Below are 16,535 nucleotides of genomic sequence, written 5' to 3' on the forward strand. Positions count from 1 at the left end.
TAAGAGAATAAATTTGTGTTGTTTGTAAGTCAGTAAAGGTGTGGTAATTTGTTCTAGCAGCAATAGGAAATAAGGGCAAACACCACAGCAAATTATGTTGGCTTTATCTTTGAAACGTAGCCAGGATTTGACCACTTCTCCCTAGTTCTGCTGCTGGCATCTTGGGCCAAGCCAGTTCCATCCCTTCTCTGGGTTGCTGCAAAACCCTGCTTACTGGTCTTGGTGTGCCCTGCCCTCCAGCCTTTTCCGCCCTCTGGATGCAGGAAATGAGAGTCTCTACTGCCAAGGAGGCCCTCTGGCTTTACCCCTTGGCATACTTTATAGGCCCCTGCAGCTGCATCCATTTCCATTGTCCTTGCAGTTACTAAAGTTACTACTTCCATACCTCTAAAGGCTTGATACATTGCACCCATCAGGGCATCCCCTCCCTCCATACACCATCCCAGTTCAGCCCTAGTGACCGTTCAGACAATTGCACAGCTGCAGCTTGTCAGGGGCCATCCATACTTACAACCAGCAAGATCATCAGCTCCAAAGTCCCATTTGACATTTGCTTTCCCCGAGAGCACCTGGTATTAGCTGTTGCAGGTCAGGTGCCTCGGGACTCAGACTCTGAGATACAGATTCACATGCAGGAAGCTTTCTGGGGAGTGCTCCCAAGACCAAGAGCTGCGGGCAAGGGATGGGACGAGATGGACTCCTGAGAGGAGGGGCCACAGTTGAACTGCAAGGCAGCCACCATGAGGGCCACAGCTGCCAATCCTGTAAACAGGGCTGGATACCCTTCCATGTTGTCTTCAAGAGGGCTGGCATTTCCTATTCCTTCACTGGTCCATGTGGGTTGGCTCCAGGAAGAGGGTACAAGCATGGGCAAGGGAGTTTTTCCCAGCCCTAGGCAATCCTTGGAGAGCGACTCACCTGAAGGCTTTCAGCCCCCAACCTTCTCAGCAGTTAGCTGGATAAGTTCCAGCAGAGGTGAAGGGGCAGGGCTGGATGCCATCTATCACAGTGACCTTTTATAAAAGCTATCGGATTTTATCATCATCCTGCTTAAAGCCTTCCAATGACATAAAATAAAAGTCATGTGGGGCGCCTGTGTGGTTCAGTCAGTTAATCGTCTGCCTTTGGCTCAGGTCATGATCCCAGAATCCTGGGACAGAGCCCTGCATGGCTCTCTGCTCAGCAGGGAGCCTGCTTCTCCCTCTCCCTCTGCTGCTCCTCCTGCTTGTACTCTCGCTCTTGCTCGCTCTCTCTCAAATAAATAAATAAAATCTTTAAAAAAAAAAACGTCATGTGCAATAGGCCCTACATTCTCCAACATGAGCTAACCAGGCTCCTTCTGGCTCACCAGGCTGTCTTCTTAGCCTTCTTTCTATTCATTTGCTCAATATTTGCTGAATATTTATTATGGACTACACAATGTTCTAAGCCATAGATCACAAACTATGCTCATAGGCCAAATTGTGAGGCTGCTTGTTTTTATAAATAAAGTTTTATTGGAACAGAGTCACATCTATTTGTTTAAATATTGTCTGTGGCTGCTTTCACGCTACAGCAGCAGGGCTGCGCAGGGACCATATGGTCTACAAAGCCTAAAATATTTACTATTTGATCTGTCGTCTAGTTCAGTGCTGTCTGATATATATTACAAGCCTCAAATTTGAGCCACATATGTAATTTTAAATTTTCTAGTAGCCACATTAAATAAGTTTATAAAAAAGAAACAGGTGAATAAGATTTCACACATATGTGGAACTTAAAAAACAAAACAGATGAACATAAGGGAAGGGAAGGAAAAATAAAATAAGATGAAAACAGAGTGGGAGGCAAACTGCAAGAGATTCTTAACTCTAGGAAACAAACTGAGGGTTGCTGGAGGGGAGTTGGGTGGGGGGACAGGGTAACTTGGTGATGGGCATTAAGGAGGGCACTTGATGTAATGAGCACTCGGTGTTAAATGCAACTGATGAATCACTAAACTCTACTTCTGAAACTAATAAAAAAGAAACAGGTGAAATAAATTTCAATAATATGTTCTATACAACGCAATCCCACTATCATTTCAACATATAACCAATATTATAAATTATCAATGAAATATTTTACATTCTCTTTAATATGAAGCCTTTGAAATTCAGTGTATATTTCACCCTTATTGCAAATCTCAGTTTGGGCTAGCCACTCTTCTGGTGCTCATGAGACTTAAGTGGCTGGTCGTTCTGGTATTGGATGGTGCAGTTTTAGAAGCAGGTGACACAGAAATGAATAAAGCAGAGAAAATTCCCTGCCTCCATGAGGCTTACATTCATAATGGAGGGGAGAAACAATAAAACAAACAGATGAACATAAAAATAAGAGCTAAAATAGATTTAGGCCTGATGGTGGGTGATAAGTGGTGATGTGAATTTTGGGGCAGAAGTTGTATGTTTAAATCAGGGAAGGTCACGGGGGGCCTGGGTGGCTCAGCCAGTTAAGTGTCTGCGTTAGGCCTGGGTCATGATCCCAGAGTCCTAGGATTGAGCCCCACGTCGGGCTCCCTGCTCAGCAAGGAGCCTGCTTCTCCCTCTCCCTCTGCCCCTCCCCCTGCTTGTGCTCTCTTTCTCTGACTCTCTCAAATAAATGGATAAAATTTTTTAAACAATCAAATCAATCAATCAATCAGGGAAGGTCACACTGAGAAATCATTTACTGGCCTCTGTAAAGAAAGTATGGAGTGAAGGATTAACCTTACCCAAAGAGAGGTCTTGCCTTTGTCTTAGCTCCTCAGAGGAGTCTGCAGGCCCCCAGAACGTCCTACCTGTAGAAATGTCTCTCTTTGCCTGGGACTTTGGCCAGTGGACAATCTAACGATGTGACTTAGGATGGGGGCTGTGGGCCACGCTGTCAGTTCTGACCTCCAGAGGAACCAGAGACCACAGTATTTGCCAATGTCTGGGAGGGGCTGGAGACTAAAGGTCAGCCACCTGTGCAGTGTGTGACCAAGCTCCAATAAGTTCTCTGAACACCACAGACTTGGGGACTTTCCTGCGGGTTTGCATTACTCTAAGCACACTGTCACATTCTGTGGCCGGCAGGAGATAACGCCATTGTCTGTGGCTCCCCAGGAGAAGGCAACCAGAAGCTTCATGTTCGAACTGGCCCTATGCATCCCTTCTCTTAGTTAACTTTATCGTATCCTTTCCCTGTAATAAACCATAACTATAACAGCTCTCAGTGAGTTCCTCTAGCAAATTATCCAACCTGAGGGTGGTTTTAGGAAGACTGCTGAACTTGCAGTGGGTATCAGAAGTCAGGTGGTCTCTTGTGGGCACAGATTCCCGTAACAAGCAACCTTGCCTGAAATAATCAGCAAGACCAAAAGCCAGGGGAGTCCAGTAGTTTTGGCAAGTTTAGAAATTTTAAGTTTGAAGATCCCATTAGTTCTCTCGACATTGCCTGATGATTGAGGGTGACAGGGTCAGTGATAATTCCAAGATGCTTGCGAGGTTTTCGTTAAGGCTCATATGATTTGCCTTATGAATGGGTATCTTGGTTCCTGGAGATTGTGGAAGGTGTGAAAAATTGACATGATTGGAACCATTTTAGAATAGAGCCAGAGTGGCCCTTCGTGCCCTCCTTAACGCCCATCACCCCATTACCCCCTCTCCCCACCCCCCTCCCCTCTGAAACCCTCAGTTTGTTTCCTGGGGTCCACAGCCTCTCATGGTTCATCTCCCTCTCTGATTTCTCCCCCTTCAGTTTTCCCTCCCTTCCCCTATGGTCCTCCATGCTGTTCCTTATGTTCCACATATGAATGAAACTATATGATAATCATCTTTCTCTGTTTGACTTATTTCACTTAGCATAATCCCCTCCAGTTCCATCCATGTTGATGCAAATGGTGGGTATTCATCCTTTCTGCTGGCTGAGTAATATTCCATTGTATATATGGACCACATCGTCTTTATCCATTTGTCTATTGAAGGGCTTCATTCGCCAACACCAACAGAATAGTCCATCAGTGTGTGATAGCAGCTCAGCCCATTGGTCCCAACAGACAGTTTCATTTTCTCTTCTCCAAGTATTTGCCCACGTCCTCTTTCTCATCCAAACCCCTGCTGTCATCCCACAGGTGGGACACTTTTCTGATTATTGCCAGAATCTGTGCTTCCCAAACTGCAATTCCTTGATCCCAAATAAATGCTCATTTGTCTCACTGCAGCTCTTTGTTTTCAGGTTGACAAAGGTATATCCCAAGTGGCAAACATGTTCTCCAACAGATTTTTTGCCACTGTGAAGGCAACGGAAGGCTTCAACCCATCAAGAAAACATACAGATAGTAACGAGAACATATATATTAAGATTTTACTTATTTATCTGAGAGAGAGAGAGAGAGCACACGAGCAGGGTGAAGGGCAGAGGGAGAAGCAGACTCTGTGTTGAGTGGGGAGCCCGATGCTGGACTTGTTCCCAGGACGCTGGGATGATGACCTGAGCTGAAGGCAGACACTTAACCAACTGAGCCACCCAGATGCCCCAGTAATGAGAACATATTAATAACCCATACTAAGTGCTAGATGAATGAAATCTGGCTGCAGGTGTTCAGAGGGTCCAGAGGGAGAAGTTCTGAGGCCTTTGGGGATAAAGATAGTTCTTCGAGGATCATGCACCTGACAGGCCAAACATGGCTGGTAGCCTGGATTTGCAATTTTATCGAAGTCTTCCCACCAATGCCTATTCATAATCTGAGTCATCTTAAATGCATTACAGTGGGCGAATGAATTCAAAAACCAAAAAATGGGGTCAGTTAGGGAGCCGGGAAGAACCAAACAGCCGTCTTGGGTTTCCCAAAGCCCTGACTGTTTGTCTGATTTATGGCCATTGTTTACCCACCTTAATTTCTCTGGTTCAGGAGCAGATCATTGCCATGTTACAAGGACACCAAGATGGCAAATGTCTGGCAAAGAGGGGTCATTTTTCTGCAGAAGCAGAAGGGACTTCATGCATGTATGCCACAATCTTTAGAGTTTGGAGCTGCTGCTTTTGCATGGAAGTCAGCTGGGGTCTTTTCCTGATGCTCAGGTTCAGTCCTTTCAGCACGAGTCTCGATAGTGAGGACGGCAATGTCAGAAAGTAAGAGAATAGTAGGAAGAAACTTGTTTACTTGTTGCGCATTTTTGATTGGAGTCTCACAGGATGTGAGAAAATCTCCTTTGTTTCTAATACATCTCCAAACCATGGATGAGGGGAAAGACTACAGCTATCGGTATAAATATGAACAGTGTGTCCTTCTGGTAGCTGCCATACTTGGATAAAGGCATGGAACTCTGCTCATTGGGCTGATTGAGCTTGCAGGAGCTCTCCCCTTTTGAGTAGGTCATACGGGGTAATAACAGCCAGCTCAGCAATTCCCCTTTTCCTATCTACAGCAACGAAGATTCGATGGGGATTAGTTAAAGGGGTGTCTTGTAAATCAGGATGCATTGTTAAAATGGAACGTGACTCCCTCAGTCATGGGGCTCACCTCCATCGGGTAGAGGTAGTAACGTTGCAACATTATGTAGATTAGAAGGTAAAAGCAGAAGGATCTCATAGGAAGTTAGTCTACTTGCAGAGAAATGTTGAGTCAATTAACTTGAAGAAGACTTCAGACAGTGTATGAGGTTTGCAAATAAATGTCATTTTCTAAGGTTAAATCCGCTGAGGCTTGCACTGACTTGTACCTGGGGCTGTAGCCTTAAGGCAACTGTGATATGCACGTGCAACGGACTCAAGTGTGCTGTAAAGGCCTTTGTCTATTACTATGTTCTTGTGTGTGCGTTCCCGGGGCTTGTTTATTCCTTTCATGCACATAAAGTAAAAGGGTTCGAATATGCAGGTAGCTTTAAAGCAGGCAGTTCGTACAGAGTTTATTTTAGTCTTATAAAAGCCTGCTTATGCTTATCTTCCCGAGGAAGGGCTTCAGGGATGGAAATTTTAGTAAGTTCACAGAGTACAGAAGTTGATAGAGAAAAATCAGAAACCCACAGTCCATAATATCCAGCCAGGCCTAGGAATCTACAAAGCTGTGGTTTAGTTGTGGGTCTAGAAAATTCCTGGATTACTGGGATTCTTTTTAGAGATAGCTGGTTTAGACCCTGACCTAGGTAATGAACAATGTCTAGAAACAACTGTAATTTTTCCTTAGAGACTTTGTGTCTTTTTTCAGCTAACTGTTGAAGCAAATACATGGAATCTTTTATGGATGCCTCTTTGATGACGGACCACAGCAAGAGGGTATCTAAATATTGTAAAAGGGTGGATTCCCCAGAGAACAGGAGTACTTAAATCTTGAAGTTGTAGGGGTCAAGGGTAGGCTCCCCTAAAATGTGCCACTTTGGCATATTGATTATTTTAAATAAAAATTACTTGAGAAACTGAGTATGCAAGAACATTCAGACCCTCCTCTGTTCCCCAAAAACAGGAAACAAATCTCTCATATAAAAAATATCTCCTTGTATGAGGAAGTACAAAGGCATCCTTACCACCAGAGACAGGAACTTTAAAGCTGCCCAAACTGTAGAAACAAACCTCGTTACTTTTTTCCTAATCTATTACTTCAGCTTAACTTTTGCTTAGAATTCCCTGCTAATTAAAGCAGCCAAACAGCTGTTTTCTTTATCCTGTTAATTCCTCACAAATTTATGGCCTCTTTGTCTAAAATGTATGAAAACTGCCTGCCTTGGTCATTTCTTTGGGCCTCAATTTCATTATTGAGCCCCCCTGAGCATGTAATAAAACCTTGCTTTTTTTTCTCTTGTTAATCTGTCTCATGTAAATTTAAGTCTCAGTCCAGCTGGAAGACCTTAAAGGGTAGAGGAAGAATTTCTCCTTCCCTACAAAGTACTTGGGAGTAATAAGAAGGGGCCTCCGGGAACGCCTGAGGCACAACTGTTCAGGTATATTATTGGTTGTTCCAAGTAAAGGTAAATAGATATAGGCTGTTGAAGTCCTCAGGGATGCTGAAGAAGGCTGAGCAGAGGTTTATAACAGTGCATCATTCTGAGGCAAGTGGTGATGAAGGATAGTTGGAAGAATGGCAGGCAGGGACGAGCCTCCCCCTCCCCCACCCTAAGAGGAAACTACCCTTAAAAGGACTTTACAAGGAGTCCTCCACCCTTTCCCACGTGGCAGTTAGATGACAAGCCTTGTAAATGACAAGCCCCTGGGCGATTAGGCCTTCTCCTCTGGGTGTGAGGCCTTGTGTGGCCTCAGGTTTGAATGGACATTGAGGTAACAACTTAGGGGGAGGTTTAGTTATATCAATCTGAATCTTTTGAGGTTCTGCACTTTTTATTTTTCCAATGTCAGTATTAGAAGGAGGCCACAGGGGCGGGCGTCTGGGTGGTGCAGTTGGTTAAGCATCCCACTGTTGGCTTCAGCTCAGGTCGTGATCTCAGGATCACAGGATCTAGCCCTGTGTCTGGCTCCACACTGAGCACGGAGTCTGCCTGAGAGTGTCTCTCCCTCTGCCCCTCCCACTTGTGCTGTCTGTCTCTCTCTCTCTGAAATAAATAAATCTTTAAAAAAAGTAGGCCACAGATTTTCAGGCACCTCAATTAGCTTTTTGGAATTCTTCCTCTTCTGTGTCAAGGACGAACTGTAAGGAACATAAAAGATCAAGTTCAACTTGGTCAGGAATTCTAAGGTAAGGAGACAAAATGTATTAGCCCTTTTATTTTTCATTTTGTAAAAGATTTATTTATTTATTTGAGAGAGAGTGTGTGTGAGCACATGGCAGGGGGGAGGGACAGAGGGAGAGGGAAAGAGAGACTCTCTAGCAGACTCCCTGCTGAGTGAGGAGCCCAGTGCAGGGCTCAATCCCATAACCCTAAGATCATGACCTGAGCTGAAATCAAGAGTTAGATGCTTAACCAACTGAGCCACCCAGGCGCCCCAACATATGCCCTTTTAATCTAGACAGAAGATCTCTTCCTGGGCCTGGCTGTATCACATAGAAAGAAGTGTTTTTCAGTAAAAGGTCCCAGAGCCATTTGTACTGATTGTGATAAATTCTCTCTGAAATTTGTTAGATAACTCCACTGTGGAAACTTCCTTTTTACTCTGAGGGATTTGCTGTTTTATGATGGTGGCATTTTCTTTTTTTAAAGATTTTATTTATTTATTTGACAGAGATAGAGACAGCCAGCGAGAGAGGGAACACAAGCAGGGGGAGTGGGAGAGGAAGAAGCAGGCTTCCAACGGAGGAGCCTGATGTGGGGCTCGATCCCAGAACACCGGGATCACGCCCTGAGCCGAAGGCAGACGCTTAACGACTGAGCCACCCAGGTGCCCCTATGAGGGTGGCATTTAAAGCAGAAAGCATAGTTCAACTAGAATTTGACAAGGTACCCCATTAATTTTGATTTTAGTTTCCCCTTGGCTGTTTAGGAATTATTGGTAATAGTTTACTGGAGAACCCCTTAGGGCCCATTAACTGTGGGTGAGGCCCCTACCGGGTCCCTCCTTTGAAGGTAGACATGAGGACTTTCGAGAATTTACATAGGACCTTTGAGGACAATCTCTCTTCCAGTGTCCCAGTGTCTTACACCTGAGGCATTACTCTTTGGACCAGCGTTTTTTTCTGATGATGGACCCCTGGGGGGGTGCAATGGGAGAGGTGTTATTTTGAGTTTCTGGCCTTGAAGCTGTTGTAGCCATGAAGCTATTTGGTGGATTTTTGTTTGTGATCTTGCTCAGGGTCCTTTCAAAATGCTCAGCTATGGTCACAAATTCAGTCAGGCAGTGGCCTCCCATCTTATTTTCAACCACGGATTTCAGGAGATGATCCATTTACAAAAAGGGCAGCTAAAGCAGGCAGGGTGACCTTATTTATTGTATGGAACCCCACATGCTACAGAAAAAGGCCTTCCAAATGGGCTTGAAAACCTGCCACAGATTTATCTTTATTTTGTCTGCATGTTTGTATCATATACCAATCAGTGCAAACAGGAAGACTCTAGGAATGGCTTATAAAAATTTCAGTTGCTATTCTGCCAGCCCTTTCTGGTTGAGGATCTCTAATTCATCACTCTTGGGGTTTTGCCATCTTGCTTCCTGCCTCCATCTGGGCTTCCCCAGGACCTGCCAACAAGTGCACAAGCTGATAAAGATCTGGCAGCTCAGGGTCATGGGCCCGGATAATGACTCTACACTCTTCAAAAAGCTTTTCCGTTTCCTCCATAGGTTAGGAAATTCTGTAACTTTGGCCCTATTGTTCAGTCTTTGACCAAGGACTGAGGATACCTCAGCGTCGTTTGTCAGTGACCTTGGGTAGTTTTATTTTAAAAGGTAACTGTCTAGGGATGCCTCGGTAGCTCCGCCAACTCTTGACTTCAGCTCAGGTCGTGATCTCAGGGTAGTGAGATCCAGCCCTGCATGGGGCTCCTTGGTCAGCCGGGAGTCTGCTTGAACTTCTCTCTCCCTCTACCTACACCCCTCACTCTCTGTACACACTCACATACACACACACACACACACACACACACTCTAAAATAAATAAATAAACCTTAAAAGTTCTAATAGTCTCTTTGGGGGGAAAGGCAGTTCAGACAGAGAATTTGGTAAAATGTGAGCACTCAGGTGAAAAGAGACTGTAGGGAAGTGGTATCAGTCAGTCCTATCCCCTTGTGTTTTAGGTACCTCTTGCATCTTTAATTTTTCATTAGCCTTTTGTAATGTGTCTTTTAGTGAAGCTATTTTGGAATCTTGAAGACTTTTGAAAGTTTCTGCATACCAATTAAAGTAGGTATCCCATTTTGTTTACTCAACTTGGAATCCCTTGAGCGTTTCTCAAGTGCATTTCTTAAATGAGCAATCTTTTTTAATTGGAATGTTGCTCATAACGGCCCTTGTAATACTACATTACTTTTAGTAAAATTTTGCCATTTTGCCGGATATCTGCGGCTTCCAGGACTATAGTTCTTTTGTTGTTGTTGTTTTCTTCTTTGTTTTGTTTTATTTTTGAGAGGGAAGACTTTTTTATTAATTGAAATTAAATTTATAAACTTTTTTCATTATGTTAAAGTTTAAGATGCAGAGCAAGAAGTTCTGTTTGATGGAGCAGGGGAGTCGTGGGATGATAAAGTGAAATCAGTTTGTGTCCAACCTCTTTGGTACCTGAATCTCCAGGGAGCTTACAGAGCTGTACCTGTCTCATGCTCCCATTCCTCACAATACTCCAAGCATCTTCTCAGAAGAATCTGTCTATTGTCTGTTCCTCCAGGTCCCCTCCGATGGGCTGGGACTTGTTCTTCAGCACCCTGGGGCTGCCAGAGACCAGCTCCCACTGCTCATCCTTCTGTCTTAGATCAACTGTTGCTGTGCTTGCTGCTACTGGATGAAATGGGAGTTGCCTAAGTGGAATTCACAGTCAAGGTATCTGTATTTCTCTGTCTTTCAGGCACTCCAGTTCTGACCACCACTGTCCCCTAGCAGTGACTGTCTACTTTTTGTTCAGCTAATGCCTGCACAGTTGAAGCTGACATCTGGTCCCTGACGACTTGCCAAGTACTTGGGATGAAGGTTTATCTTCTACTTAATTCAATCACATCAAGGCTGAATTTTCTAGCTTTTGCTTCAACTATGCTGATGATCTAGTCAAGGTCCTCTAGATCCCAATCTATGCTCCATAGGTTGTTTCTCAGCTCATTGGTGGTCCAGTTGATTTCTTCCCTCATTGCTGTGGAGGGGTCCTGGAAGAGCTCTGTCCATCTCTGAAATAATCCCTGGGTGGTGTTGACTGCTTTCTGTACCTCTTCTTTCACCACAAAGAAGGGGTCCTCCATAGACATGGCATCCCAGCCCCCAGTTGCCTCATACCTGCTCCATCTGCAGCCTTTGAGCCTCCCCCTGCCAACCCCACAGATCTTCTGCAGCCATGGCTACTTCCTCAGCCTGGGGAACCCAGAGCAGCTGGTGCACACAGGCCAGTGCACACGGGACCGCTGTGGGTCCAGCACTCGATCGCCCTGTAGACCAAACCTCAGACTCTAATGCCTGCCCCCTTTCCTGCCTCCACCCCTGCCAGGACTATATTCTTAAGCATTAAAGGAAGCACAAGTGCCAGAAGATGGCACACTCAACTCTTCAGATAGAAAAAATCCCATTTAAATAAATTTTATTCACCTGAGGCCTCCTGCTGGACCCAGTCCAGTCCCAAACTGGACCCAGACCAACTCCAGCCATAACCACAAACAATTCCTAGCATGGCAAAGGTTCGAATTTTCCACTCAAAAACCTGGGAATTGAGATCCAAAGGGTTAGGAGCTTGGTTCCAGGCAGAACTGTCTGGCAGCTCACTTGGCTCTGGGAAGAATCCTCTGCCCTGTAAAGGAAAGCCAGTTGGATTGGGAGCTCAGTGCAGAGGGCAGAGCTCAGAACTGAGAGGAACTGACCTATGACCCTCAGAAATGTCAAGAAAGATAGTGAACTCAAAGGCCTTGAGGGGTACCATGCCTGTGTTTCTCACTGACCCCCAAACGCTGTCCGAAGACCACCTCAGATCTTGTCGCTGTATCAAATCTGCTGAAGAACAAAAATTCGGTGTCACCTGGATCTTGAGTTGCTGCACTAGGGTATTGAAGACAATAACCAACAACAAACTAAGAGGGCAGAAGTCCAGAAATGCATTTCATATAGCCAGCCAAAAAAGCTTTAAGACTAAAGACAAAACAAAACCGATTACCACTACTCCTAAGAAGATCAACATTGTGAAAGATGAAAATGTTGACAAACTGAGTAAAGCTTTTGTAGGTAAACACAAGGAGCCTGCATATTTCTCAACAGCCGAATCCTCAGCAGTGTCATGAAAATGAGGAAGCAAATAATGGCTCAGTTGTGATACACGGGTGAGACATCAAACATCCCAAAAAGACCAATAAATTACATGTTTTACATAGTTTTATTTTTTAAAATCTTTTTTTGAAGATTTTATTTAGTTATTTGCAAGAAAGAGAGAGAGCACAAGCAGGCAGAGCCACAGAGGGAGAGGGAGAAGCAGGCTCCCTGCTGAGCAGAGAGCCCAATACGGGGACTTGATCCCAAGACCCCAGAATGATGACCTGAGCCGAAGGCAGACGCCCAACCAACTGAGCCACCCAGACCCCATAAAAATCTTGTTAATGTACAGGCATTGGCACATTTTTAAAAAAAGATTTATTTATTTATTTTAGATAGAGAGGATGGAGGGGCAGAGAGAGAGGGAAAGGAGAGAGAGAGAGAATCTCAAGCAGATACCCCGATGAACTTGGAGCCCAACGTGGGGCTTGATTCCCATGACCCTGAGATCATGACCCGAGGTGAAATCAAGAGTCAGAAGCTTAAATGACTGAGCCACCCAGATGCCCTAGCATTGGCACATTTTAAAAACAAACTACATACACAGAGCTTTCCTATAATCTAGGAAAGTGGAATGTCAGAAGTCAATAAAATGTGAAACTTAAAAGCATTAAAACAGAAGGCATTTCACAAAATCTGTTCACTGTAACAGCTGGTCTATCCTCATTTACATCCTTCACTTCATAAGTGGCAGTGAATGCATGTCTGGCTTGGAGGACACACAGAAATACAGTTTCATGGAAGTAAAAAATGTTAGATAAGGAGCCCTTGGCCAATTTTTTTTGGTTTTTGGTGACCTTAAGTCTACTTTAACTTTTCTCTCATTAAGAGGAAAAAAACAGAAGGATTCAGAATTGGAAGAGAAGGTGAAAGCCTAGTATGTAATTACTTGTGGGTGGGGGGATTGGTGGGTATTAAATCACTTTTTCCCCTGGAAAAAAAAAAAGAACAAAAATTCAACTGAGTTACGTTGAGACCTAATCAGCCTTATCCAACAGTCCATGAATAGGGCAGCATCCCATATAATAAATGGGCTCTCCAAGGAGCTGTACAAAATGGAAGCCTTTTATAGGAAGGAGGGCAGAACAAGGAGGTTATTAGCAAAAGACAAAAAGGATTATTTCACAAGCACGGTTACCTTCCTTTGGGGGGAAGACTGGGGTCTATCAGGCAGATGACCTTACTAATGCTGACCAGGAAATGCCAGACTGGTTGGTTTAAAATTCCATTCCTGGGAGACACTGAAACCACCATTAAGTCTTGGTTTGCTATCTTGGGGGCAAATGACTCCACCTTGGGCCTATTATTTCTTTTGTTTTTTAACAGTTGTAAGAGTGATAAATGCACAAGGTAGACATTCAGATCTAAGGAAAGGTATGCAAACAGGAGTAATTAAAAGTAAACCTCTCTCCTGGAATTTCCATTCTTCACTCTCCTGAGATGGATTCATGATCTCTTGCCCTTTTCTTCCTTTGTTTATTCACTTATTTTATCGGGATAATCCCAAAACTATGAAAGGTGTGTTTATGCTACCTTCAAGTTGTATTGGTAATTGAGCTTGGTCTAGAATTCTAGAATTTTCAAGGCTTGGTGGTTGGCTTCTAGCCCCCAGGGTTGCTGATGACAGTCTGATTCTCCTTTCTTTGCAGGTGACATTCCTGCTGTTACAATACATAGTTTCATACCAGAAGCTTTTTGGATTGCATCTGAATGCTTAGTTCTGAGACCTGACCATTTGTGTCTAGTTGTGGATCTTCTTTCATTTAGTCTACGCAGCACTTGGAGGGTCTTTCCAACTGAAGATTGTTATCTCCAGCCACCTACATGAATTAACCTAGCCCTTCATTTCAACCATGAATAGGCAACGACTAACCACCAGACATCTATGCAAAATCAAAAGCAAAATTGGTGAAGAACCAGGATGAACAAACAGAAAAAACAGATATAATTCAGGGAACCCAAAGTTCTAAAGTGCTGACTGGTCTCTAAGTTCGTGACTACCAAAACCTCAAAGGGCCCAGTGTGCTATTCAGTAACTGTCCTTCTTTTCCTTATTCTACTCACTCCCTTCCTCCCTAGACAATGATTTTATATCTTGATCTTTCTTTTCAGACCTCCAGGGTGGCCTCCCCCATCCTCATCTGCAGCTGACTACCTTGATTTCCCTGAGAATTAAAAGGGTCAGAAGAGAATTCCCATGAGCTCCCAACACCAGATCTATCCAGCTACCTGATCCTCTATCTTCCTCTTACCATGAAGTCATCATCCCTGCTCTTAGATCAGCCCAGCTCCTTCTCCTATGCCCTAGATCCCATTCCTTCTCTCCATCCTAGGGATGCAGATTCACCATTGTCTCCCCTTTATCCTACTGTATCACTCCCATCAGCGTGCAAACAGGCATGTATTTCCACATCTTAAAACACAACAAACAATCCTCTGCCTCCCCCTCCAGGTACTGCCTGTCTCTCCTCTGCCCTTTGCAGGTGAATTTGAAAAACTCATCTAAACTAGTTGCCTCTGATTCTTCATCTCCCATTCTGTCTTAATCAAAGACTTTGCCCTCACCATTCTGCCAAAATAAATCTTGTCAAGATCAACAATGATCTCCTTATAACTAAATCCCATGTTAGATTCTCAGGTCCCATCTTACACTGGACGCAGGCAATCACTCCTTTGAACACTGCCATCACTTGGCTTCAAGCACTCGCATTCTCCTGGTTGACCTCTGACCTCACTGGCAGTTCCTCCTCACTCTCCATAGCTCATACACACTCCAATGTCTACCCTCTTAATACTGGAGTCTCCAGACTAAGTTCTGGAACTCTTATGTACACTCTTCATGAACTTCTTTTTGAAGACCATCTATATCGAGTATCTACAGCCCTAACTTCTCTCCTCTGATCTCGGCTCGTGCATTTAACGATTTAATATCTCCTTGTGGATGTCAAATAGATACCTCATGCTCAGGAAGTCCAACATTGAGCTCCCCATCTCATCATCCCTCTTCCCAAATGGCTCCTCCCAAAGTCCTCCCTCCTGTCGCAGAAAACAGTAATCAGCTTTCCTAGTACCCTACCTAAGAACACGAGAATCCTCTCTTTTCCTCACCTGACACATCTCATGCATTTTACCTTATATAAAATACCCATTTTATATACAGAATATGACATCTAATAATCACCTCCACCTGGGCCATACTACAATCATTTCACACCTGGACCTTCTGGAGTAACATCCTAACTAGCATAACCACTTCTTTCCTGTTTGCCTGGTACTTTCCTGAGTTTCTCATTGCAAGTTCAGTCTCAGGAAACCCCCTCAGCCCCGGGGCAAAGCAGGATAATTTTTCATCCTACTTCTACCTGGGCTCTGCTTCTTCCATGGCCTCCCTACAGTCTATTCTCAGTGGAGATAGGCTCGTTCTTTTGAAAAGCAAATTTTATCATGTCACTCCTCCGCTCAAAACCCTTCAGTGGCTCCCCATGCCACTCAGAGAGAAAGCTGTTGCTTTTGGTGACCTCTGAGACTGCAGGATCCACAGGCTTGAAAGCAAAGATGAAGAGTTCCACTTTGATTAGGCTGATATGAGGTACTTGTGGCATGTACAATTGGCAGCGTCCAGAACTGGAGGGAAAATTGAGAATATATTCTGTTTGTAAAACAAGAACAGATTATGGGAAAAGTTGCAAGTAAGAGTTCTAGAAAATTAGAAATATTTGTTAAATTGACAAAAATATGGTAGGACTGAAAGACAAAATTACATAATATCTTTGGGGATACTAATGATAAATAAATGTCATATACATGCAATTTGCTTATATAGTATTTCAAATCCAAAATATAAAAGTTATATAAATATATGTCTTTGTAACATGATGCCCTAAACTCCCAGAATCTTCGATGTGCCTCTTCTCAAACCAAGGACATATAACCCTCCAAATCAGGATATCAGAAGTCAGCATTGGTATAACACTGACCTCCTATCCAAGGACCATCCAAATTTCACCAAATATTCAACAATGTCGCTTTTCTGTTTGGTTCATGCTTTGCACTTAATAATCACATGTCTTTTGTCTCCTTCAATCTAGAACAGTTCTTTAGTCTCTCCCTGTCCTATAAGGGCCTTAAAAGTTTTAAAGAGTACAGACCTTTCATTCTGCAGTATCTAGCTTGGTGTGGTTTCCTCAGGACAGGACTCAGACATGCATTCTTGGGAGAAATATACAGAAGTGACGCTGTCCTCTTCCACTGCATCACATCAGAGAACTCCTGATATTGACCTGTTCTACCACTAGTGACGTTAATCTTGATCACTTGGTAAATTTGATATCTGCTAGGTTTCCCCACATTACATCATCATTTTTCTATTTGTAATTGATAAGTATTTTGTGAAAAGATACTCTCAAACTATTCCAATATATTCATCCCACTAAACCTCCATTCATTTGACTCAGTATCCATTGATGATTCTTGTCTGAATTAATCACCATTGTGCTGGTTGTTAGTTCTTCTCTCTCATTCATGATTTAATTTATTTAGGTCCTTTCTCTTTTCTTTTTGATAAGTCTGGCTAAGAGTTTATCAATTTCATTAATTTTTTCAGAGAACCAGCTCCTGGTTTCAGTGATCTGTCCTATTATTTTTTAGTTTCTGTAACATTTATTTCTGCTCTAATTTTT

General features: G+C 43.6%; 1 pseudogene; it reads right to left on the bottom strand.

Moving 5' to 3' along the window:
* Window positions 1-10,210: 10,210 nt before the first annotated feature.
* On the bottom strand, window positions 10,211-10,811 carry LOC123792771 (syntaxin-6 pseudogene; annotated as a pseudogene).
* Window positions 10,812-16,535: the final 5,724 nt, after the last annotated feature.

This window comes from Ursus americanus, chromosome 20 (assembly GCF_024610735.1).
Source record: "Ursus americanus isolate L20-20 chromosome 20, mUrsAme1.1.p, whole genome shotgun sequence".
Lineage (NCBI taxonomy): Eukaryota > Metazoa > Chordata > Mammalia > Carnivora > Ursidae > Ursus > Ursus americanus.